The sequence below is a fragment of the Callithrix jacchus genome, chromosome 3 (genome assembly GCF_049354715.1).
Source record: "Callithrix jacchus isolate 240 chromosome 3, calJac240_pri, whole genome shotgun sequence".
Classification (NCBI taxonomy): domain Eukaryota; kingdom Metazoa; phylum Chordata; class Mammalia; order Primates; family Cebidae; genus Callithrix; species Callithrix jacchus.
This window is the reverse complement of record NC_133504.1, coordinates 76,879,886-76,906,613: the sequence shown is the minus strand read 5'-3', so window position 1 is coordinate 76,906,613 and position 26,728 is coordinate 76,879,886. Positions and strand designations below refer to the sequence as shown.

The following is a 26,728-nucleotide window of genomic DNA, read 5'->3' as shown; positions in this document are numbered from 1 at the left end:
AACCGCACTTCTGCCCTCTCAAGGAGTTTTAATTTCTCTTCTACCTACAGCCCTTCAAATTTCTGAAGGCAAGAATCCCTCTCTCTCTCTCTCTCTCTCTCTGTTTTCCCTTTCACAAGACAAATAACTCCTTCCTTATCAGACATGATTTTCAGTTCCATCACTGTCCTGATTCTCCTCTTAGGAGTGCACACAAACTTGTCAAAACCCTCTTAACATGGGACAGAATCTGGCCTGGAAAGGAAGAGATAATAACCTCTGACCCCAACACCCTTTCTAATGAAGCCGCTTAAAAGTCACAAAAGCAATTTTTGGTTGCCACACCTGGCATTTAGCTGAGACTGCCTTTATAAACCACCCATATTAAGGAAGGTCTCATGATACTGTCAAAGACACAAAGGTAAATGTAGATGAAGAACTTGGTTAGGTTTATGCAGCTAAGCAAATACTATACCTGGACAACTGACCACTCAGAGAAGGAATCTTATTATTTGATATAGTCTCAATAAATATTTTATTAACTAAAAGCTCATGTAATGTGTCTTTTTTTAACACTCTCATTCCCTTTATTTCCTTTAAATGTTCAAAAATATTTAATGAGAGATGCAATCTAAAATATTTTAAAGCACTCCATGTATTTTTTGAATAGGGCTGATTTTTTTTGAAAAATAAATACCTGACATAAAATGAAAGACATAGTAAAAACCACATCATCTGTTCCACAGCAAATTCATGAAAGTGCCTTAACAGCATAGAAACTGTCCTTTTCTACAGTTTGACGAACCTATTCAGCTACTCAGATTTCAATGACATTTTCAGACAGACAAATTTTTTCTTTTTTTTTAATCACATGAAGAATACAGTGACCACTTTCTCCCTTCTTGAAAAAAAGAATAAAGTTGAGTTTAACTGGCATTAGCTTACTGTACCCACTGTTTTAGGGGTTTTCTGTAAAACATACAGGTTTTTATGCATGAATGTTATAGCATTTCTCTTAGCTACTTCGTGACTTTTTGTTTACTTTTTATTTTGTCAATATTGTAAAGCAAGTAACTTTCATAAGCAAAAAGTGTTATTTCACCAAGTAATTCGAAAGCCATAATAATAAAGCCAGCATATCTTCTGACAGTTTTGCAGCATCCATCAGATCCCTCAGCAATAATTCATAAGACTTTAAATCCTGTTAAAGTTTTATGACGCCTTAGTGTTGCCCAATTTTTAATACAGATTCAAGACTTGCATAGACTTATAGCCTTATAGTCATCAGTTATCTTTTTTCTATTGTTGTTAACATGGAATCTCACTCTGTGGCCCAGGGTGGGGTGCAGAGGTGTGATCTCGGCTCACTGCAACCTCTGCCTCTTGGGTTCAAGCTATTCTCGAGCCTTAGCCTCCTGAATAGCTAGGATTACAGATGTGTACCACTTCACCTGGCTAATTTTTTATTTCTAGTAGACACAGGGTTTCGCCATGCTGACCAAGCTGGTCTCAAACTCCTGACCTCAAGTGATTCACCCGCCTCAGCCTCCCAAAGTGCTGGGATTACAGGCATAAGTCATCATGCCCAGACTGTAGTCATCTTTTGGAGAATTTTTCTTTAGCATATTAAAAGAGTTTACAAAATGTACCAAATAATAAAAAGCAAGTTTTGGTAGCAAAATCCTAATTCTAAAACATGAAATTATTTTAAAAATGTGGCGGTCACATATAAAGCAATGACAAAATCCCAGATCCAGAGATCACAGTCTTGATGGTGTTTTTAAAAGAATATGCTTTGGGCCGGGTGCAATGGCTCATGCCTGTAATCCCAGCACTCTGGATCACTTGAGGTCAGGAGTTTGAGACCAGCCTGGCCAAAATGGTGAAACCCTGTCTCTACTAAAAATTCAAAAATTAGCCAGGTGCGGTGGCACATGCCTATAGTCCCAGCTACTCAGGAGGCTGAGGCAGGAGGATTGATTGAATCTCGGAGGTGGAGGTTGCAGTGAGCCAAGATCATGCCACTGCACTCTAGCCTAGGCAATAGAGTAAGCCTCCATCTCAAAATATCAAGAGAGAGAGAGAGAAGATGCTTTGGATCTGAAAACTGTGCAAAGATTATAGAAACACTGAATAACAAAAGAGCATCGTTGTAGTTCACAGGGAGAAAAAAATTTTTTTAATCGACTTTTCCTTTGATCTTGATCTCCTAACCCAAATTCCTCTCCTAACTGTATAGTTTCTAAAGCTATTAAAATTGAATCCACCCAACCCATCTAAATCTAACTGTATTCTTCTCAAAATATACATAACTTGACACAGAAACAAAGCAATGATCTTAGCATAAGAGTGCACCTAAGGCAACCAAATACTTCCCAGTTACTAAGGAAATTCTCATAATCATCCAGCAATCTATAGTTCTGTGCTGAAAATTCTAAAAAGTAACATCATTTGTCAGTAAATATTTACTGAGCAACATTTACTATACATTTCTTTATTGGTTATTTTCAAATGAGTTACGAAAAGCCACAGATGAAATTTTTAAACACAGTTCCTTTACTCAATTTATAACTTCAATATGAGGAAGCAGAAAATACAATGTCTAAAAAGCTCACAAAGCAATGTACTGATCACTATAAAGGAGATACATATGAACTGCATTCATTTCTAAAACATTTAGTACACATGGGTATAAAGTGACATATACAGTGCCAGCTCCTGAAGATATACTAAGATGAAAAGTAAGAGTTAGAGCAAAGAGTGCATTACAAAAAGCTTCCAATAGAGAGGTATGCCACAAGAATAAACCTAGCAGGCCTGAGACTGCCAAAAAAATCCTGTCTGCAAGTTTGGCCTTTGATGGGCATGGGAGACCGTGGCTCACAGAGTGTTCCCTGTCAACAGTTAATGTGTCAGAGTGGTTTACTGTGCCTAGACTACTTGTGTAAACAATGGGTTATGCTGAACACCTGTCTTCCTTATGGAAGTCTGGAACTTTGATATATCCTAGGGAGAAGGTGCCTATGAGTTTCCAATTAAAATCCTGGGCATTGAATGTTTAATGGGCTTCCTTGAACAGAAACATCACACAAGTGTGGCTGCATTTTTATTAGTGGACAAAGAGTATGCTCTGGCCAAGTGCAGCAGCTCATGCCTGTAATCTCAGCTCTTTGGGAGGCTGAGGTGGGTGAATCACTTGAGCCCAGGAGTTCAAGACCAGCCTGTACAACATGGTGAAACCTCATCTCTACTAAAAATACAAAACTTCGCCAGGTATGAGAGCACGTGCTATAATCCCAACTACTTAAGAGGCTGAGGCATGAAAATTGCTTGAACCCAGGAGGTGGAGGCTTCATTGAGTCAAGATCGTGCCACTGCACTCCAACCTGGGTGACAGAGAAAGACCCTGTCCAAAAAAATTTTATATATATATGCTTCACGGGAGGGAGAGAACATAAGGAAAATGGCATACAGCTTCCTCTAGACTCTGCCTGTGCCTTTTCCCTTATGATAGGGCTTTACATACATACTATGCCACTGTAATAAACCTTAGCCATGAGTACAAATATACACTGAGTTCTGTGAGTCCTTCTAGAAAAATCAGGTGTTAGGGTAGTGCTGGGAACCTCCAACACACAAGGTGAATTTAGTTCCATGTGCTGAAAATGCGATACAAATTGGCCAGTAGAAGGCAGAGGGTCATTTCAAGATTAATGAAGTTTTGTCATACAAATATTTAACTTATATAAATTAAACTATACCAATGCAACCAAAGAATTTAAAAAATGAGAAAAATCAAAGAAAGAAAATAAATTGAAATAATAAAGACCCCTTTCATGGCCAAAAAACAAACCGACTCTATCTAGGGATCAAATAAGGAAGAATAATCAGGAGTAATTATAAGAGATTATTGCCTTATAAATTGGCTTCAAAACCTAAGTTCTGCAAAGAGGTGAATCCACTGTAGAGAAAATTATAACAATGAAATAATGGTAAAGTAACTTAGTCATTTTGCCTGGCGGAGACATAATGAAGGATAGAAGTAAATCTGGTTGGGAAGATGCAGTTAGTCAAAGATGATAGGACTCATATTTTGTGGTTACAGCAGCAAAATCAGAGCAGTAACAGGAAATAAATGATGACTGTGTGAATTAGGATACTCTGCCTTCCAACTAATAGAAATGGCAATGGCTAAGACTAATCAGGGGCCACCCCAGTAGGGCATTAGCTTCTCAGTAATAATATACAGCTGCGTGGAGGAAGGGTGGGAACTCTGCCAATGTCTTGATTCAACTGTGAAAGATGAAGGGCAATAGATAATGGGTGACCAATGACCCTAATATGCAGGATGAATTGTATGTGGAGGGAAAATTCTGTGCAAGGTGAAAAGACTATATAGGCTGTGACAATAAATGCATTAATCTATTAATTTATATCTTAGCAGCTAAGATATAAAGGAGAGAAGGGTAGGGATGGGAAATACTGATTTATGGGCCTTGAACATAGTTGATATTGATATCTAAAGGCATAGTATCAAAGATTAAAAATCAGACAGACTGATATTCTAGAAGCTTTTAATCCAAGGCAGGTGAAATCAGACAGACAGGCAAACTTAATGTAACTAAAGAAAAGAATAAAAACACAAAATTAAGAAATACTGATGTTACATGCAAGCAAAGAGGAACATAGAAACTCTTTCTCAAATCCTCCTCCTGCATGTCCAGCCATCAGTTAGGTTGGCTGAGGATTCCCAACTCTCCATCTCCTGGCAGTGCCATGATACAGTGGAAAGATACTGATATCCCTGAGTGTCATTGAACTGTATCAGAAAGGGTGACTTACAGGATACCCTTTAAGTCAAGAAACATTCAGGAAAATAATTCTCTAAATGTAGAAATTTTATTCATTAAAAATAAGAAATTGATCTTTACTTGTTCCTAAAAGATTTTGTTTCCTCACTCAGAATCAACTTAAGCTCTTACATCCTAACAATCAAATGGGAACAAAAGAACCAACTCAGAAGAGGCCACACACCCATATTGTACATGCTTCTCTCTCACTATAGGTCATTTGCTAGAATTCTGCCAAAAGCCTCATGCTGCCAGAAGGTAGGATCACTGGCACAGGACTATCTCCCTGATACAGACACAGCTGTGTCTGGCATCAATAACTGCTCTGGCAACAAAAGATCTGGCAAGGAATGCCATCCAAACCTAGGACACAAATATTGCAGCAGAAGACATTTTCTGACAAAGAAAACCAGGGCTTCTTCCCTTGACCTGATTTTCTTACAGCATTAAGTGCCTGGACCAAAGGAACTGAAAATGAGAGCTGCAAGGGAATCTTTCAAGAAAGGAATCTGGGGTACTCCAAGTGGGGAAGAATTATTCAGGAATACTATCTTTTCCAAAGATATGCGACTTAATGGTCTGTCTGGGCCCATGGACTCTACCACTCAGGACATTTAATAATCACTCTGAAATCTCCTCACTCTGAGAAAAACATATGGCCTGTTTAAGAAGAATATGGATGAGCAAAGATTATTCAGTCCTTGCTATTGCTAAGTCAGCCTTGATATCAATCCTGCTCCAACTCTAGTACCATAAAATCCTAAAACTGCATTTGTGATTTGTTCTTCTGTAGGACAATCTGATATATCATTCCCAACCAAGACTTTAAGTGACTGGGTTACCACCAGCTGCTCTACACCCCATGGAGTCACTCTACTCATCAAACTCTCTCTTCATTCCTGACATTTTGGTGACAGGGTCATAGTCATGCAAGGTTGGATTTGTTCGACGTCAGATGACTGCTAAGCCCAGATCCCTGCCAGCTGGCACTCCCTGGTCGTTACCGTGTTCACAGTTCTACTCCTTTGAGACAGGTAACCTGAATGGTGAATTATAGTTCCTGGGCATCATTTAGACTGTCCTCATACACTGATCTCCCGTATTCTCATCTACTCTAGAAATGGAATCTCACTCAAACCTGGGCTTGCTTCTAATTCTCTGCCTTTTCCTGACCAGGAGTATCAACCAAGACTTCGCCAGCCTGACCCAGTCCCTACCCTCATCAGAGCTTCCTCAAATTTTCTTGTTAAGATGTCAAGGAAAGCTCTTAGATTTGGGGCATGTTATGACAGTCAATAATCCACTATTTGAATATCAAGAGCATTTTGCAATTGACTCTTTTTCCTAATCAACTCAAAATCTATCTTCAAATTCATCCCTCACACTATTGCCAGAGTACTCTCTGCAGTTCATCCATCTCCTCATACCAATGCCTGTTTAAAAGCCACCCATTGCTTGCCAGAATTTCAAACTCCTTTGCATGACAAAAGAGGCCCTTTACATGCTGACTTGTCTGTCTCAGCTCAGATCACTGTACCTCCTCCCCCTTCGCAGCACACTTCATTGCACACACACCTGGCATTGGCCATCTAAGAACACACATCCTCCGCCTGGAGCAGGGGAATAGTGCTTCACACTTTCATCTGAGAGATTCTCACATAAGTCAGATTCCATAAGGATGAAAGATTCCTATTTGGGTCACTATCATGTTACTTTTACAAACATATGCTTTGCATTTTATACTCAACTTTATTCCGTGAAAAGTGAAACACAAAAGAAATCTGCTTTAAAAAACAAATAATAATAGTATAACTGCTAATAGTTATTGAGTTATTTATGTGCTAGGCACTTTGTTAAGCACCTTTATATGTATTACATAATTTACTCCTCAAAAGAACTCTATGAAGTAGAGGTTATGTATTAACTACGTTTAACAGATGAGGGAACTGAAACAGAAACAGAATGAATAACTTCTCAAAGGTTTCACAGCTATTACAGGAGCTAGGGATTGAACCAAAACAATTTGATTTCAGATCCCACCATGTTATATTACCTTAATACACTCACAACCTTGGTTACCAGTTTGCCACTTGGAAAGAAGAATTCTAAAACTGACTCCCCACAACTGACACCTTTGTATAATGCTTTCCCATTTGAGTATGAAAGGAGCTTGTGAGTATGAGGAGATATCAATCCTATGATTATGTTATACAGAGATTATCTTTGGGGAGCCTCACCTAATCACATGAGCTATGTAAAAGCAAGGAGTTTTCTCTGGCTGGTGAGCAGGGAAGTTATAGATATTAAAACAAGTTAAAGATACTGAGGGGCCCATAGGGTGGCCTGAGAGGAGCCACTCACAGACCTAGGGACTGAAAATAGTCTCTAGCCAAAGGCCAGCAGCAATAAGAACCTCAGTCCTACAACCTCAAGGAAGCAAATTCAGCCAGCAACCTGCTGGGAAGCAAATTGATCCTCAAAGCCTCCTAATAAGAACCTTGCCCTTCCAATACCTTGATCTGGCCTTGTAAGACCCTTAAGCAGGGAACCTACCCAGACTTCTCACATACACAACTGTAAGATAATTTTTTTTTAATGTTGTTTCAAGCCACTAAGTTTGTGGTAATTTGTGAGGCAGCCAAGGAAACTAATGCCTGACTTCTGGTACCAAAATCTATGTCAATTTTCTATTACTAAACAATAATCACCACAAACTTAGCAGCTTAAAAAAACATCATTTCTTATCTCACAGTTCTGTAGGTCAGAGGTCTGGATGGGCTTGACTACATTCTCTGTTTAGGGTCTCTGGAGAAAGCTCCATGGAAGAATCTGCCTCCAAGTTCATCTCGGTTGTTGTCTGAATTCTAGTTTGTTAAAGCTATAGGGCAGCGGTCTTCATTTTCTTACATTATTTTAGATGAGATAATAAATATGATTTGTAATCTCCAAATACTGTTAATTATGTAAAAAATACTGCAGGTGACTTTAAATATAATGAAAACATTGTTTTATGTAAGAAATTTAGTCTTTTCACAAAAAAAAATTCAAAAAAATCAATAAATCTAGGGGCTGGTTTTTTGAAAAGATCAAGAAAATACAGAGACCACTAGCCAGATTAATAAAAAGGATAAGATGTACCTATGCAACTGTATTGCATGCTCTGCACATGTACCCCAAAACCTAAAATGCAATAAAAAAATAAGAAAAAAAAAGAGAATAATCAAATAGATGCAATAAAAATGGATAAAGGGGATATCACCACCAATTCCACAGAAATACAAACTGCCATCACAGATTACTACAAACAACTCTATGCAAATAAACCAGTAAACCTGGAAGAAATGGATAAATCCCTGAAAATTAACACCCTCCCAAGCCTAAACCAGGAAGAAGCTGAAACCCTGGATATACCAATAATAAGGGCTGAAGTTGAGGCAGCAATTAATAGCCCACCACCAAAAAAAGCCCAGGTCCAGATGGGTTCACAGCCGAATTCTACCAGACATACAAAGAGGAAATGATACCATTCCTTCTGAAACTATTCCAAACAATCCAAAAAGAGGGAATCATTCCCAAATCATTTTGAGACCAGCATCATCCTGATGCCAAAACCCAGCAGGGACTCAACAACAACAACAAAAACTTCAGGCCAATATCCTTGATGAACATAGATGTAAAAATCTTCAATAAAATACTGGCAAATTGATTGCAACAGTACATCAAAAAGCTTATCCATCACGATCAAGTAGGCTTCATCCTGGGGATGCAAGGCTGGTTCAGCATATGCAAATCTATAAATGTAATCCATCAAATAAACAGAACCAAACACAAAAACCACATTTTATCTCAATAGATGCAGGGAAGGCCTTTGACAAAATTCAACAGCCCTTTATGCTAAAAACTCTCAATAAACTAGGTATCAATGAAACGTATCTCAAAATAGTAAGAGCTATTTATGACAAACCCACAGCCAATATCATACTGAATGGGCAAAAACTGGAAGCATTCCCTTTGAAATCTGGCACTAGACAAGGATGCCCTCTCTCACCACTCCTATTCAATATAGTATTAGAAGTTCTAGCCAGGGAATCAGGCAAGAAAAATAAATAAAGCATATTCAATTAGGAAAGAAGAAAGTCATATCATCTCTATTTGCAGATGACATGATTGTATATTTAGAAGACCCTATCGTCTCAGCCCAAAATCTCCTGAATCTGATAAGCAACTTCAGCAAAGTCTCAGGATACAAAATCAATGTGCAGAAATCACAAGCATTCCTAAACATCAATAGTAGACTAAAAGTCAAATCAAGAGTGAACTGCCATTCAAAATTGCTACAAAGAGAATAAAGTACCTAGGAATACAACTAACAAGGGACATGAAGGACCTTTTCAAGAACTACAAACCACTGCTCAAGGAAATAAGAGAGGACACAAACAGATGTAAAAACATTCCATGCTCACGGTTAAGAAGAATCAGTGTTGTGAAAATGGCCATATTGCCCAAAGAAATTTATAGATTCAATGCTATCCCCATCAAGCACCCTATGATCCTCTTCACAGAACGAGGAAAAACCACCTTAAACTTCATATGGAACCAAAAGAGAGCCTGCATAGCCAAGAGAATCCTAAGCAAAAAGATCAAAGCTGGAGGCATCATACTACCTGACTTCAAACTATACTACAAGGCTACAGTAATCAAAACAGCATGGTAATGGTACCAAAACATAAATATAGACCAATGGAATGGAACAGAGGCCTTGGAAGTAACGTCACACATCTACAACCATCTGATGTTTGACAAACTTGACAAAAACAAGCAATGGGGAAAGGATTCCCTGTTTAATAAATGGTGTTGGGAAAACTGGCTAGCCATGTGCAGAAAGCAGAAACTGCACCTCTTCCTGACACCTTACACTAAAATTAACTCCAGATAGATTAAAGACTTAAACATAAAAACCCAGCACCATAAAACCCCTAGAAGAAAACCTAGGCAAAACCATTCAGGACATAGGCATAGGCAAGGACTTCATGACTAAAACACCAAAAGCATTGGCAACAAAAGCCAAAATACAAAAATGGGACCTAATTAAACTCCAGTGCTTCTGCACGGCAAAAGAAGCAATCATTAGAGTGGACAGGAAACCAACAGAATGGGAAAAAAATGTTTGCAATCTACCCATCTGACAAAGGGCTAATACCCAGAATTTACAAAGAACTAAAACAGATTTACAAGAAAAAAACAAACAAACTCATTCAAAAGTGGGTAAAGGACATGAACAGACACTTTTCAAAAGAAGACATATATGAGGCCAACAAACATATGAAAAAATGCTCATCACTGGTCATTAGAGAAATGCAAATCAAAACTACATTGAGATGCCATCTCATGCCAGTTAGAATGGTGATCATTAAAAAATCTGGAGACAGATTCTGGAGTGGATGTGGAGAAACAGGAACACTTTTACACTGTTGGGAGTGTTGAACTAATTTAGTTCAACCACTGTGGAAGGCAGTGTGGTGATTCCTCAAGGACCTAGAAATAGAAATTCCATTTGACCCAGCAATCCCATTACTGGGTATATACCCAAAGGATTGTAAATCATTCTATTATAAAGACACATGGACATATATGTTCATTGCAGCACTGTTAACAATAGCACAGACTTGGAACCAACCCAATTGCCCATTGATGATAGACTGGACAAGGAAAATATGGCACATATACACCATTGAATACTATGCAGCCATAAAAAATGATGAGTTGGTGTCCTTTGTAGGGATATGGATGAATCTGGAAACCATCATTCTCAGCAAACTGACACAAGAACAGAAAATTAAACACTACATGTTCTCACTCATAAGTTGGTGTTGAACAATGAGAACACATGAACACAGCGATGGGAACATCACACACTGGGGTCTGGAGGAACAGTGGAGTTTGGCAAGGGAGATTGGCAAGGGATAACATGGGGAGAAAAACCAGATATAGGTGATGGGGGAATGGAGGCAGCAAACAACATTGCCATGTATGTACCTATGCAACAATCCTACATGATCTGCTCATGTACCCCAGAACCTAACCTAAAGTGCATTTTTAAAATATATATATATATGTATATATATATACACACGCACATATAAAATTTAGTCTTTTATTAAATGAATGAAAAGGGAAGAATAAGAATGAGGGAGGGAAAGAATAGGGATATTAAATAATCTTCATAAATGTTAATACTAACTCTTGTGTTACAAATATAGAAAATCAGTCCCTCTTATAAAATAAAATTTAAAAAACCAAAATACATGTTTATAACATTTCCCATTTCAGTGGTTTTCTCCAAATCTTAAGGCTTAAATTATATATACCTTTTCATTTATTACTGAATGGTCTGAGTATACTTCACCAGTGTATATAGAGATATCAAACCTGTATCAAGAATTTAACACATAAGGAAACTATTGACCATAAATATTTTTTCTATTGCTTTTTTCACCTCATAAAGATATAATAAACCATTAAAAATACAGATGTAGAACACAATAAAGAGAAGAAGTTGGGAAAACTGATGCTCAAAAGGTATTATGTAACTTTAGTTTGAGTTTTTTAAAGTACGCTTACAAATCTGGGGCTTTCCCCATGGGAGTGTTTTTAATTTTGCAACAAACTACCCTTTAAAATAAGCCATCTAAAATTACAAAGTGACAAAAACACCTTCTTTGTCCAGAGATATTTCACTTCAGTGGCAGCTGTTAGCACAAAAGTGAGAAAAACTTGGCTTGAGCACATTCAAAAACCCTAATATTAAACTTGGATGACAAGCAAACTGGACCGAAATTCACCTTCCAAATGTGTTCACTGAGTGAAATGGGAAAAACATTGGGCCGCTGCCAATGAACTCTTTCACAACAGATTTTAAATACAGGTATTATCGTGTCCTGTATCAAGAATATGCATAATATTTTACTTTCATTAACAGTCTCTTATTGACTCTAACATCTACTGTTATTTGCATATTGTAACCCTATTATACTTTCCTTTGATGGGTGTCTCCTATGGAAATATCTATAGTTCTTGGGTTTTTGGCTTTTTTTTTTTTTAACCTATGCAAGAAGTGGAAATGTTCCTATACAGTATCAGAATTTCTTAATCAGAGATTTTGGATAGCTGATTTTTCTAAATTTATTGTAAAAGAAAACATGGAACATACATGCTGTGTTTATATAACATTTTCTGCAGGTTTGGGACACCATTCCATGATCAAGCACATTCACATTTCTGCAACTAAATTTATGAATAGTAATGCTAGCTTAGTAGGATAAAAACAAACGGCTATGAACAGCTTCACATAAGTTCAGGTCCGGATTTGCTTCTAAACGAGTTATCTTTTTCTAAACGTGGTTTTCAGAGCCTTTTGGATTTCAGATTTCTAGATTAAGGGCCTATGAACCTAGAGGTTAGAATGAATGATTAGATAGGCCATTAAAGTCCTTTTCCTCCAGAGAGACGATATAAACTTACTAGAATGATGACAGGTGCTCTTGCAATGGTAACAAAGAAAAGTGCAATGCCACAGAATTAAAAGAAAAACCTGTTAATTTACTTGGGACCAGAGCTTCTTAATGTGTTCTATCTGTAAAAGGTGGCATGAATAGTAGGTAATACAAAGTAGTGTTAGATGATTAAATGTCCTGACACAACAATGTTCAGGACAGCAACTCCCAAGGAACGAATTTTCTTTACGGAGAACTACTTCCATATTCTCTTTGATCTGAAAATGAAGCCCATAGATAAAAACAGGGAATTTACAGTCTCTTCTATACTTATGAATATTATATTCTTTTTCATGTCACCTGCATTCTACTTACTAATATTCAAACTGGAAACAACTTGCAAGTCCTGGGCAATATATTAACATGGCCCTCCTTGGGGCTTTGCAATATCTGAGATTTATAAAATACGAAACTCCTACCTTAAATCAAGACAAAAGAAAATATATACATACATACATACACACACACACACACACACACACACACACACACACACACACACAATTTGTTTCCATCAAGCTCCAGGGCCTGACAGAAGGAAAGATTTTTTAAAAAAGATGAGGGCCAGGCACGGTGGCTCACGCCTGTAATCCCAGCACTTTGGGAGGCTGAGGAGGGTGGATCTCAAGGTCGAGAGATCGAGACCATCATGGTCAACATGGTGAAACCCCGTCTCTACTAAAAATGCAAAAAATTAGCTGGGCATGGTGGTGCGTGCCTGTAATCCCAGCTACTCAGGAGGCTGAGGCAGGAGAATTGCCTGAACCTAGGAGGCAGAGGTTGCGGTGAGCTGAGATCACGCCATTGCACTCCAGCCTGGGTATCAAGAGCAAAACTCTGTCTCAAAAAAAAAAAAAAAAAGATGGTTAAATCAAAAGTTAAAATGTAACAAATATACACATTGAAACATTAACATCTCAACTGTACTAAAAATTCTTCAATGTACAAAATACTTCTGAGTAGTCATTTTATCATAGAGTAAGGAAATTATAGGCCAAATCATTAAATGGAATTTATTCAAGTCCATGAACATTAACCTTCTTTATATAAAAAGAAAACAAAACTTCTCAGAAGAGTATGCATACTTTTTCAGTGGTGTTTGGAGAGCCGCCATGGTGCGACGTAATTACATTCATGCAAGTGGTTTTCACTTGTAGAAAATACCATACCTAACTTTTAAAGAGTTCATTAAATCTACTTTCTTATGTTAAACATAAATGAGAGCTACAATTGGTTATTAAAACAGATCAAAAAGTAGCCTCCTGACAACTTACAGACTCCAATACAAATAAATCAGGCTGTTTATAAAGATACTTATAGCCTGCCCATTGTTCTCACATTTAATTTAGTACATAAAAACAACAAAAGGTCTTGGCAAACATAAAAATGTAAACTACCCTGAATACAAACAGAGAATGTGTTGCTATAATATTAAAGAATCAACAGATGGTTGGCATCAGGAGACTGGCAAAGATACAGAAAAACTAGAAAGACAAGTAAATAAAAAGGCAAATGTGTAGAAATTGAACAAGGTGTCTTTGATCCTCCTTTGCCATACTGAAAAAGAATCTCTGTTAGCATTTATGCATCTGAGACGTTGTGAAATACTTAGGCTCAGTTAACCCATGCCTGAACTACAGAATTTTTAAAGCCTGCCAAAATCTACATGAGAGCAATGTATAAGGAGACTGCACAGTTTAAAAAAAGAAAAAAGAGGAGGAAGAAAAGGAGGGGAAGAAGGAGGAAGAAGCAGAGAGGAGGACTAGGAAGAGAAGAGGAAGAGCAAGAGAAAGGAGGAGGAGAGGAAGGAAGAAAGCAAAGGAAGACGGAGGAGGAAGAGGATAGGAAGAAGCAGAAAAAAGGAGGGAAAGGGGGGCCTGCTGGTCTCGAACTCTGAGTCACCAGGCACATCCCAACCACATTAAGGTTTCTGAGAGCCATATAATAATTTTATGACCTCAACTGAAAGAAATACACATATTTAAGTCTTCTATTACTCCAAAAATCATTAAGAAACTACATGTTAAGCACCGTACTAAGCATTAGAACACACAAACAAAACACTCTTCCCCATTTTCTCTCATTCAATAAACTTCGCTTGTACTAAGAAATCAAAATCAACATCTAGGCCCTGCTTAGAAAGGGCTCAGTCTACTGGGAGGTGGGGGAAGAACCTCACTTGCCTGACCTGCCTTGGAGAGTCAGAGAATAGCAGGGAGAGGCCCCTAAGCCAGCCCAGGAAAAATAATGAGTGAGTACGGATGAGAAAAGAGCTTCAGTCCAAGTAAAGGGACCAGCAAGAGCAAAGGCATATGTGTGACTGTGAGGTAAATGTGAAACTATAAGAAATCAAGTCTGAGGCAGGAAACTCTGAAGAACAAGGATCAGAGAGGTCAGCAGTGGGTCAGACTGTGGGCTCCGTGTGACATCTGATGGCAGTGTGGAACAGACGGTAGCTCAGCATCACCCAAGTGGATTATCAGCAGTCAGTTTTAGATTTTCCTAAGAAGGAGATTTATTCATAGTCTATGTAGGGTTGAGCCTGGGCAGACAAGAATGGCCACCTACTATATGTTAGGGCTTTTGCCTATGAAACTATGTTTTGTCTATCTTCTCCCACTCTTTTGTGCACAGAAGATGACATCACAGAATAAGTTCTGCATAGATTCATCTTGCCAGATTTCCCCTCCAGTAGAAGAATATCCTTTATGGCCACGCTCCTGCTGTCATTCAGCCTTTCTTTGAACACCTCTCTCTCCACGAGGGAACAGGGAACTCTATGCTGTGAATCAGCAGGTTTCACAGTTGTACCCTTCAGCTGCCAGAAAGTTTTTCCTCACATTGATTAGAAACACACTTCTATCTAGTTCTGCATAATTTTTGTTGTTCTTGTTCTGTCATCGAAAAGGAAAGTGAAGCCTTCACCATCTTCCACATGACACCACTTTAAATCACATGAAGACAACGATCTGCTTCTGCTCTTCCTCAGGTTGAGACCCACTTCCCTCACTCACTGACTGACAGGTCACAGCTTCCACACCCTTCTAGTATGGCTCCCTGTGGCACGTCAGATGTTTATCAATTTCCAAGTCTGTATCTAACAGCCAGATGTTGACATGACCCTCCTGATATGGTATGACTGGTTGACAGTATCACAGCACTATTCTCTCCTGCAGTCTGACCACTCTACTTCTTTTTGTGCATTCTGAGTTTTCATTATTGCTGCCCAATAATATTGCTAACAAAGATGTCTGTATACTTCAAGTAAGACATTTGCAAATGGGTCAATATTAAGTCTAGTATTTTCCATTATAAACTTTAAAAATTACACTTATCTATGCTGAATTTCAACATAAATGCATTTAATCAATCACTCTAATTACTAAACATTTTTTGAATGCTAAGTATCTTAAAATACTATATGTCCCTCAAATCCACTAGGGTGGCTACTATTTCAAAAAAGAAAGAGTTGATGAGGACATGGAGAAATTGGAAACTTGTAACCTTTGGTAGGGTTGTAAAATAGTGCAATTGCTATTGAAACTACAGAACCAGGAGTGGTGGCTCATGCGTGTAATCCCAGCACTTTGGGAGGCCAAGGTGGGCGGATCATGAGGTCAGGAGTTCCAGACCAGCCTGACCAACATGGTGAAACCCCACCTCTACTAAAAATACAAAAATTAGCCGGGCAGGGTGGCATGTGACTGTAATACCAGCTACTCAGGAGGCTGAGGCAGGAGAATTGCTTGAACCTAGGAAGCTGAAGTTGCAGTGAGCCAAGACTGCACCACGGCACTCCAGCCTGGGCAACAGAGCGAGACTCCATCTCCAGAAAAAGAAAAAGTACAAAGGTATGATCCAACAATTCCATTTCTGAGTATAAATCCAAAATAATTCAAAGTAGGATCTCAGAGAGACATCTGCAGACCCTTAATCACAATAACCAAGAGGGAGAAGCAACTCAAATTTCCACTGAGGAATTAATGGATAAACAACATGTGGTGTATACACACAAGGGATTATTATTCAGCCTTAAAATGGAAGGAAATCCTACTGCACACTGCAATACAGAAGAATCTTAAAAACATTATGCTAAATGGAATAAGCTAGTCATGAAAAAGGACAAATACTGCATGATTACACTGATATGAGCATCTAAAGTAGTCAAATTCTTGGAGGCCGAGGCAGGAGGATGACTTGAGGCCAAGAATTTGAGACCAGTCTGGGCAACATACCAAGACCCTAATCTCTACAAAAAAATAAAAGATAAAAAGTTAGCCAGTGATGGTGGTGCACACTCATAGTCCTAGCTACCTGGGAGACTGAGAAGGGAGGATGGCTTGAACACAGGAATTTAAGGCTGCAGTGAACTACGATCACACCACTGTACTCCAGCCTGGGTGATACAGTGAGATTTTGTCTCTTAAAAAATAAATAAATAAATAAATAAATAAATAAATAAATAAAGTAGTCAAATTCCTAGAATTTGAAAGTAGAATGGTGATTACCAGGGGCAGAGGGTAGTGGGGAGGTGAGATGTTTAAAGGCTATAGATTTTCAGATTTATAAGATAGAAAAGTTCTGTAAATCTGCTTCATAACAATGTAAATACACTTAATACTACTGAACTGTACACTTAAAGTGTTAAGTGTACAGTTAAGACAGAAAATTTGGGTCAGGCACAGTGGCTCATGCCTGTAATCCCAGCACTTTGGGAGGCCGAGGTGGGCGCATCACCTGAAGTCAGGAGTTCAAGACCAGCCTGGGCAACATGGCAAAATGTCGTTCCTGCTAAAAATATAAAAATTAGCCAGGTGGGGTGGCACACGCCTGTAATCTCAGCTACTCAGGAGGCTGAGGCAGGAGAATTATTTAAATGCAGGAGATGGAGGCTGCAGTGAGTCGAGATCGTGCCATTGTACTCCAGCCTGGGCAACAATAGTGAAATGCCGTCTCAAAAAAAAAAAAAAAAAGGTAAATTTTATGTTGTGTGTTTTTACCACATTTTTTTTTTTGAGACTTACTTCATTGCCCAGGCTGGAGTACAGTGGTGTAATCTCTGCTCACTGCAACCGCTGCATCACGGGTTCAAGCAATTCTCATGCCTCAGCCTCCCAAGTAGCTGGGACTACAGACCTGTGACATCACACCTGGCTAATTTTTGTATTTTTTGATAGAGACAAGGTTTCACCATGTTGGCCAGGCTGGTCTTGAACTCTTGACCTGAAGTGATCTACCCATCTCAGCCTCCCAAAGTGCTGCCCTTATGGGTGTGGGCCATTGTGCCTGGCCCACAATTTTTAAGAAAAGAGAAAAACAGTATATATCCCCTATCTTCATCCTAGTTGTACATACAGCAGGCTCAAGGTTATATGCTCAATTTTCTTGTGTCTTTGATAGAAATAACTAAACACAAAGAGCCAAGGCAGAGCCCACTTTTCAATTAAAATTCAACACTCTGGCTATAAGTGGCCAAATATCTATCAATATTCTAAGTGCACTATCATCCAATCGACATTTCTCCAACTCCCACAAAAATTTACAATTGTCATTGTCAAACATTTCACTCAAAGCAACAGTCATTATGTCTATTAGAATCTACTGGGTTTACGTAACCATTAAAAACATCCTACAGATTTCTAGTGTTTGCCACTGTTCTGAATACTCTCCAACAATATGTTGGCTATTTCATTCCAAAATTTTGTAACTGAAGAACTTCATAATTTCCAAAATCTACTTTTTCCCCACTAGGGGCTTCATTTGCCTTTCTTTGCCATGATTTCTCAAAAAATAATAGTTTCTGCAAGAACAGGTACTTGCACCGAAGTATATAATTTTTCCAGGACTGTAGATAGAAACTATTAAACAGGTGTTTTTTATATTAGCTCCTCATGCATTTTGGGCTATTATGTACACTTTATTAAATGTTTATCCAGTTTATTTCATTGACACATAATTGTACGTATTTATGGGATATGGTGTGCTATTTTGATACACATATATTAACGTGTGATGATCAAATCAGGATAATTAACATATCTGTCACCTCATTTATCTGATATTTGTGTTAAGAATATTCAAAATCTAGCCTTCTAGCTATTCGAAAGTATACAATACACTATTGTTTATTATAGTACTCCTATAGTGCTACAGAACACTAGATCCTATTCTTCCTATCATTGATGAAGATTTCACAATCAATTGTCCAAGTAATCAAAATCAGGAAGTCCAACATCCAACAGCAAAAAAAATCTGTTATTGAAATAGAAGATTAATATGCAAAGTTAATAGTAATAATGACTTTAATCACACATTAACAAAGCAGGCAAAGTGAGAATAGGAAGAAGTGGAGGTAAAATGTTTTCTCTCTGTCCTTATTTATTAGATTAAATATGTAGAATTTAAAGTGGATTTCTGCTTCAGAATCACAAGAGAAGATTAAAGCAAATGCAACAACGAGCTTAACTCTACGTGAGTGGTTTTGCTTTTCACAAGATTCCTGATAAAACTTAGTTCACTAAGAAAAAAAAAAAACACATTTTAAAATGAAAATAACAGCCAATTTAAGTCAAAGCCAATATACTTAATGATGAAACTGTAAACACTGACATTGAAATCAAGATTAGGACAAGATCACTTATTATTAGCTTTATTATTTAACACTTGTGAAAAAAAATCCAGTCAAAAAGGGGGAAGAAGTTGAGTTCTTTTTCTTGTCCAGTACTGATACTGTGGGTATACTGAGGAAACGGGTCCCAGGCTGAAGCTATTGTCTGTGTCTCTCTGAAGCATCTGAGCTATCAGCTCTGACAGGAAGTATATTTGTGTCCTATGGCCTGGGACTAGCCATTGCTCAGGAAGCAATTGTAGCACCTTGTAAAGAAGAGGGAGTGGGAAGCTCTTGGTCTAAGTGTGATCTATGTGCCGGCTGCATAATCACCTGACCTGGCTTTCAGCAGCAGATCACAACAATGGGCTGAGAACAAGCTCATTTTTCTGATGGGCAGTGGATGGACACTGTTCTCTACCCGTGGTGATGTCAAGAGGGCCTGGTCTGGCCCTCCTTGATGAACTGGCTAGGATAGTTAAAGAGAGTTTCCTGGCCAAATTTGGTGACCTAAAGCATGAGGCCAATCTTTTGCCTCTATTTGTTAGCCAACCCGGGGCCCTGACTCAGGCCATCCTAGAAGCCAGGACCTAGACCACACAAATATGGATTAAAACAAAGACAGGAAAACAATTTCAACTTGAGTGCCAATTCCAATTGATCAGTGGTGTTCGCCTGGAGCACTGTGCTAAGGATGACTCTGAGACTGCCAAGAAGCCAGAAAGTTTATCTTCAATCCAGTGTGTCAGATGGTCATGGCACTTGAATACCTCACAGGGGCAACCCTGAAACCATCACTTCACTATGCCCTGGAGGCAGAGGAGTTAGGAAGGCAGATTCTGGTCTCTGGTGACCAGGTCAAGTTAGAATGGGAATTAGCCAAGTTTCCACAAGAAAACTGGCCATATAGAAAAAAACAAGCCAAAGCTAGATTTGAGAGAAAACTATGGGAGTATGGTTACCCAAAGGTATGTGGAAAGTATGATGTGAAAAAAGCAGTGCAGTTGGTGACAGATTTCACAAAAACGTAATAGGGTAGTAGACAAGGGGCAATATACAAATAAGTGGGCATTTTCGTAGCTAGTCCTTTTTTTTTCAGTGGTACGGGAGAATCACAAGGAATCAGGTGTTCAGAGGAATGTATTGAGCAGAGGTGAGGAACTAGGATGTTGAAAAGTAAAAAAAGGAGAGAAGGAGAGGAAGAAAGAGGAAGAAAAAGAGGGAGAGAGAACAGGAATATTGCTTTATTCTAAAAATGGCTATTAATAATGGCCGATCAATATTTTGTATATTTAAAATGGAGAACTCTATAAATATTGAGTTTACTTGTTCCGGATCTGAGTTGAAGTCCTGGATATCCTTATTAATTTTCTGTCTCATTGAGTCTAAATCTCATTATGGGTCTTATGTATCTGGGTATTAAGATCTCTTATTGTTACACTGATCCTTTTACCACTGTTTCTTTGTTGCTTTGAAATCTATTTTATCAAATGTGAGAATTGCAACTCCTGCTTTTTGTTTATTTATTTATTTTTGCTCCCCATTTGGTTGGTAAATTTTTCTCCAACCCTTTGGTTTGAGTCTTTGTGTATCTTTGGATATACCGTTAGGTTTTGGCTGTATCTTTTGATTGGAGGATTTAGTCGATTTAAATTTAGGGTTACTGCCATTTGATGTTAACTGGCTATTTTATCCATTCGTTGATGTAAATTCTTCTTTATATTGATGCTCTTTACTTTTTGGTATATTTTTAGAAAGGCTCATATTGGTTGTTCCTTTCTATGTATAATGCTTCTTTCAGAAGGTCTTGTAAAGCAGGCCTGGTAGTAATAAAATCTCTGAGTACTTGCTTGTTCATAAAAGATTTTATTTTTCCTTCAATTGTGAAGCTTAGTTTGGCAGGATATGAGATTCTAGGCTGAAAGTTCTGTTCTTTAAGTAAGTTGAATATTGGCCCCCACTCTCTTCTGGCTTGTAGGATTTCCACTGAGAGATCTGCTGTAAGTCTAATGGGCTTCCCTTTATGGGTAACCTGGCCTTTCTCTCTGGCTGCCCTTAGTATTTTCTCCTTTGTTTCGATCCTGGTGAATCTAACGATTATGTGCCTTGGGGTTGCTCTTCTTGAGGAATATCTTTGTGGTGTTCTCTGTATTACCTGGGGTTGAATAGTGTCCTGCTTTGCTAGATTGGGAAACTTTTCCTGGATAATATCCTGAAAAGTATTTTCCAGATTGGATTCATTCTCTCCATCACATTCAGGTACACCAATCAAATGTAGATTGGGTCTTTTCACATAGTCTCATATTTCTTGGAGACTTTGCTCATTCCTTTTCATCCTTTTTTCTCTATTCTTGTCTTGTTGTTTTATTTCATTAAGTTGGTCTTCGACCTCTGATATCCTTTCTTCTGCTTGATCCATTCTGGTATTTAAACTTGTGCATATTTCACTAAGTTCTCGTGTTGTATTCTTCTTTAAGCTAGTCCTTAAAGAAGAAATTGATTCCAAAAATTTCTTTTTCACAGAGAATAGCTGCTTACAGGATATGTGCCATGTTGGAGTAGATAAATAATTCAAGCCCAGTTGTTTCTAAACACTATTTTATAAAGCTATAAAATCATCATTATTTCAAAAGTGTATAGAGTTTGTTCTGCTAAAATGCTTGTTTTTCAAATGACAATTGGCGCCAATGCTATTAATATATTAGGGAACAATCTGAGTATAATAAAAAATCTGATTTTGCTCATGCACAATTTCATCTCCCAGGAACACTAGGTGAATGAAGAAAACTTTCTCCAGCTGAGCCACACAGAAGCATACACAAGCCACAGAGAAATGAACAGAACACTCAAACCCCAAATATCTACTACCTTTCTCAGTTCACCACATGTATTGTGAGACATGCACATCCACATCAGGAATTACAACCTTGCATCTGTTCTCAGATCAGCCTCCCTCTGCCACTGCAAAAGAATCACACAACCTGCAGATCTTCTTGCTGGACACTTCCACAAGTAACCTTTAGGTCTTTTATAAAGTAAACTGAAATATTTATTGTACTATTTATCATTCTTAATCATTTAACATTATGTAAAGCTGTGCTATCATTGTTATTAGATGCCTATCTTTTATTTTGTGTGTCAATGATTCAGATTTTGTATATTGTGTTCCTAACCCCATTTTTCCCATAAGACTTGTGATTTTTATTGTTTGATTTGTCATAGCACAGTGATTTTTAGGAGCACATACTGCATTATAACAGAACTGACTGTATAATCAAACAACTAAAGAGAAATAAGGTCTAAAAACATAAAGACCTTACAAAGTAAAAAAGTTGAAAGCACTTCAGACCATAAAATGAATCTCACGTCATATATATTCCAGGGTGAAATTAAAATTTTATAAGCTTTATTAACAAGAGATACATTTGATGAAAAATATAAGGATTATATTTACTATAAATCTCAGGAATTCTCAGGACATAAAAGAATGCATGCAAAATTTAGAAAAATAAAAACCACCTTTATTCTCTTTTGCTATAGGAACTAGGATGTACTGTTTTATATAACTTTAGTAAAATACTGACAAAAATTTACAACGTGGGCCATGGGAGATCAGTCAAATCCAGAGGAATCCTTAAAAACAAAACAAACTCTTATAAGACATTCTCTTGTAAAACTCTAAATAGTTGTGTTATCAAAACCTTCCAGAAAAATCTTATCTGAGAACAGCACATTTATTTATTTTTTACTATAAATAAAAAACATTTTCTCATGAGAAGGATTCTTGCTGAAAAATAACTCCAGTGCCAACTCTGAGACCAGGTAGGTTCAATCAGCCAGAGTTCAGGATCATAAGCTTAACAAATAAGAGAGCATGAGGTAAGTTCAGCTATATTTTTATGGCCTTGAATAAACAGAAGACTTTGTTTCTGAAATACAAGTGACCTTTACAAGTAGCAAATAGTTTCCTCCTCAAATACCCATAATTCTGACCATGACTGTTTTCACGTACCACATCTCTTAAGTTGAAATTTTAACTGAATATTCAAAGTAACACTTAGTTAGTCTAACATTTATTTGGCCAGCTGCTGTGATAACCACATTACGTTTCTGAGATAACTTTCCAATTTAACAATTCAGTTGCTTTTCCATTCCTGGTCTCAATGTTTAACTCCAGGCTGCCAGAAGAATGATTTCTATTAAAATAGACTTACCAACTGGGTGTGGTCACTCACACCTATAATCCAAGCACTGTGGGAGGCTGAGGCAGGTGGATCACCTGAGGCTAGGAGTTCGAGATCAGCCTGGCTAAGATGGTGAAACCTTGTCTCTACTAAAAATACAAAAATTAGCTGGGCATGGTGGCACAGGCCTGTGAGCCAAGCTACTCAGTGGCTGAGGCAGGAGAATTGCTTGAACCCAGGAGTCAGAGGTTGCAGTGAGCCACGATTGTACTACTGCACTCCAGCCTTGGTGACAAATCAAGACTCCATCTCAAAAATAAACAAACAAACAAACTTATCTATGGGCCAACTTTGTGTTTACTGCCCAGGAAATCATAAAATGTGACATGTAAGGATCTCTATTGTCCACACAGCAAAGATAAAAGAAGAATGAAATAATAAACGACTAGTTTTGGATTATTAACAAAAAAGCTAACCACCTTGTTTTCAGATTGGAAGTCAGTGAAGTCACTCAGATATATCAAAAATTGCAAACAGATATATGTCCAATTGGTAACTAAACATTCCAGAGAGAATATAATTTTTGAGCAGAAACTAACTGCTACAAAAGTTTACAGGACTATAGAAGATCTAATTTCTGTAGACTTTCATTCCTGAATTCTTATACCTATGACCCTTCTCCCTAAGAAACAAACTTGTTGAAGTTACCTCCTGATTAAAATGTACTCTGTAGAAATTTTCAACAAAATAAATAAATACATCAATAAGCTGATATACAAAGAAGAAAAAAACAATTCAATGGGAAAAGGATAGTTTTTTCAACAAATGGTGTTGGAACTACTGAATGTTCACATACAAAATACACATCTAAACACAGACTTTATACTTTTCACAAAAATTAACTTTTCAAAATGAATCATGTACCTAAATGTAAAATTTTAAAAATATATAAAATTCCTAGAAAATAGCATAGGAAAATATCTAGATAAGCTTGTGTTTGGTGATGACTTTTGATACAACACCAAAAACACAGATCCATGAAAGAAAAATTGGTAAGTTTAACTTTATTAAAATTAAAAACTTCTGCTCTGTGAAAGACACTGTAAAGAACATGAAAAGATGAGCCACACAGTGATATGAAAATCTTTGCTGGTATAACAGAAGATACAAAGAACTCTTAAAACTCAATATAGAAAAACAATTCAATTTTTTAAATGGTCAAAAAAAAAACTAAACAGCCAAAAAGATGTACAAATGACAATTATATAAAAAATGTTCAACATCATATTTCATTCGAGAACTGCAAATTAAAACAACAAAGAGATACCACTACACATCCATTAGAATGGCCAAAATCTAAAACACTGACAATATCAAATGCTGACAAAGACACGGGGCAACAGGAACTCTCATTCACTCCTGAATGGAATGCAAAATGGTGCAGCCTTTTTAGAAGACACTTTGACAATTTCTAACAAAAGTAAACATGCTCTTATCATGTGATCCAGCAATCATGCAATTTGGCATTTACCCAAGTGAGTTGAACATTTATGTCCATACCACACAAAAACCTGCCCACAAATAATTATAGCAGCTTTGTTAATAATTACTGAAATTTAAAATCAACCAAAATGTCCTTCCATAAGTGAATGGATAAAAAAACTGTGGTACATCCATAAATGGAATATTATTCAACAATAAAAATAAGTGAGCTATCAAGCCTCAAAAAGACATAGAGGGGAAACTTTAATGCATATTTCTAAGTGAAAGAAGACAATCTGAAAGAGCTACATACTATATGATTGCAACTATGCAAAATCTTGGCCAACCCAGATTTTGAACTGTGCAGGTTCACTTATAGGTGGATTTTTTCAAAGTTACATCAAATATGCCTGTATCCCCTTCCACTTCCTCCACCTCTAAAATCCCTGAGATAGCAAGGCCAATCACTCCTCTTACTCTTCCTCCTCAGTCTACCCAATGAAACGTGACAAGGATGAAGATCTTTATGATGATTCACTTCCATTTAATAGATACGAAATATATTTTGTTTTTCTTAAGATTCTCTTAGTGACATTTTCTTTTGTCTATCTTTACTTAATTGTAAAAATACTGTACATAATACACATAATATACAAAGTATGCATTAATCAACTATTTACGTTAAGCTTCTGGTCAACAATAGGATATCAGTAGTTAAGTTTTTGGGGAGTCAGAAGTTATACATCAATTTTCAACTGCACAGGGTTCAGTGTCCCTCCCCTGTTTTGTTGAAGGATCAACTGATTATGAGATTCTGGAAAAGGCAAAACTATGGAAGTAGTAAAAAAAAATCAATTATTGCTGGGCACTGGGGTGAAGGAAGGAGGGATGAATAGACAGAGCACAAGAAATTTGAGGGCAGTGAACAATTCTATATGAGACTGTAACAGTGGACACATGTCATTGTGCATCTGTCAGAACCCACAGAATGAACAATGAAAAAAGAGTGAATTCTGGTGTAAACTGTAGACCTCGATAATAATGTATTAACATTGGTTCATCAATTGTAACAAACGTATTACACTAATGGTAAGATGTTAATACTAGGGGGAAATGGGGGTGACAGGAAGGTAGACAGGGGAACTCTGTAATTTGTGCTTACTTTTTCTGTTAACTTAATATACTTCAAAAAATAAAGTCTATTAAGCAAAACACAAAGAATTAAACTGAAGCTAAAATCAACTGCCAAATGTCACAATTAAAGAATATATAAAGTAAAATATTTAAGTTTACTTTCTCCATAAATATGACCTATACTTGTCTCTAAATTTACCATGAGCTAATTCCCAAGAAGGAGCTCAGGGTACTCTTGATGCTCTCTATGCCAACACTGTCCAACAGACATATAATGTAAACACATATGTAATTTTAATAGTAGTAACATTAAACAGAGCAAAGGGAAATAGACAAAATTAATCTTAATGCCTATATTTAAACCAATATATTTATAATATTATCATTTCAATATGTAACCAACATAAAAATTATTAATGAGACATTTTACCTTCTTCAAAGTTTTGAAATCTGGTTGTATTTTAATCCTACAGCAAATGTCAATTCACATACTACATGTTCATCATTAATACTTGACCTCAGTTTAGGTTTTATAAAATTCATAATTTAAAAAATAGATTCACAAAAGCAAGTTGTTCTAAAGATACTTAAAATATCCCAGTATCTAAATAGAGTACTAAAAAAAATCACTATCTTTTAATATACATTTAAATCTACATTGACAAAGCTGGTTTATTGTTTTTGGGAATTGATTTGACATTGATAAAAACGCTTATTGATTTCAAAACTACATCTATCCAAGATAAGTAAATTTATTAGCTCTGGTGTCAATGAAGTACTATTAAAATTAAGTTCAAAAGATATTGTATAAATTGAAAAACAACTCTAAACTTACCACTATCACTAAAGCATTCATCAAATTGTTCTTGTGGTTTTTCACAGAAAATTTACATAACACTGTACTATAATTAAAATCAACTGTATATTTTTTATGTGTAA

The 26,728-nt window shown here is 37.1% G+C and overlaps 1 protein-coding gene across 7 annotated transcripts in view; it reads right to left on the bottom strand.

Annotated features, from left to right (window-relative positions):
* Positions 1-26,728, bottom strand: part of PRDM5 (PR/SET domain 5) — a 238,092-nt gene that overhangs the window by 159,690 nt on the left and 51,674 nt on the right. The window lies entirely within an intron of this gene.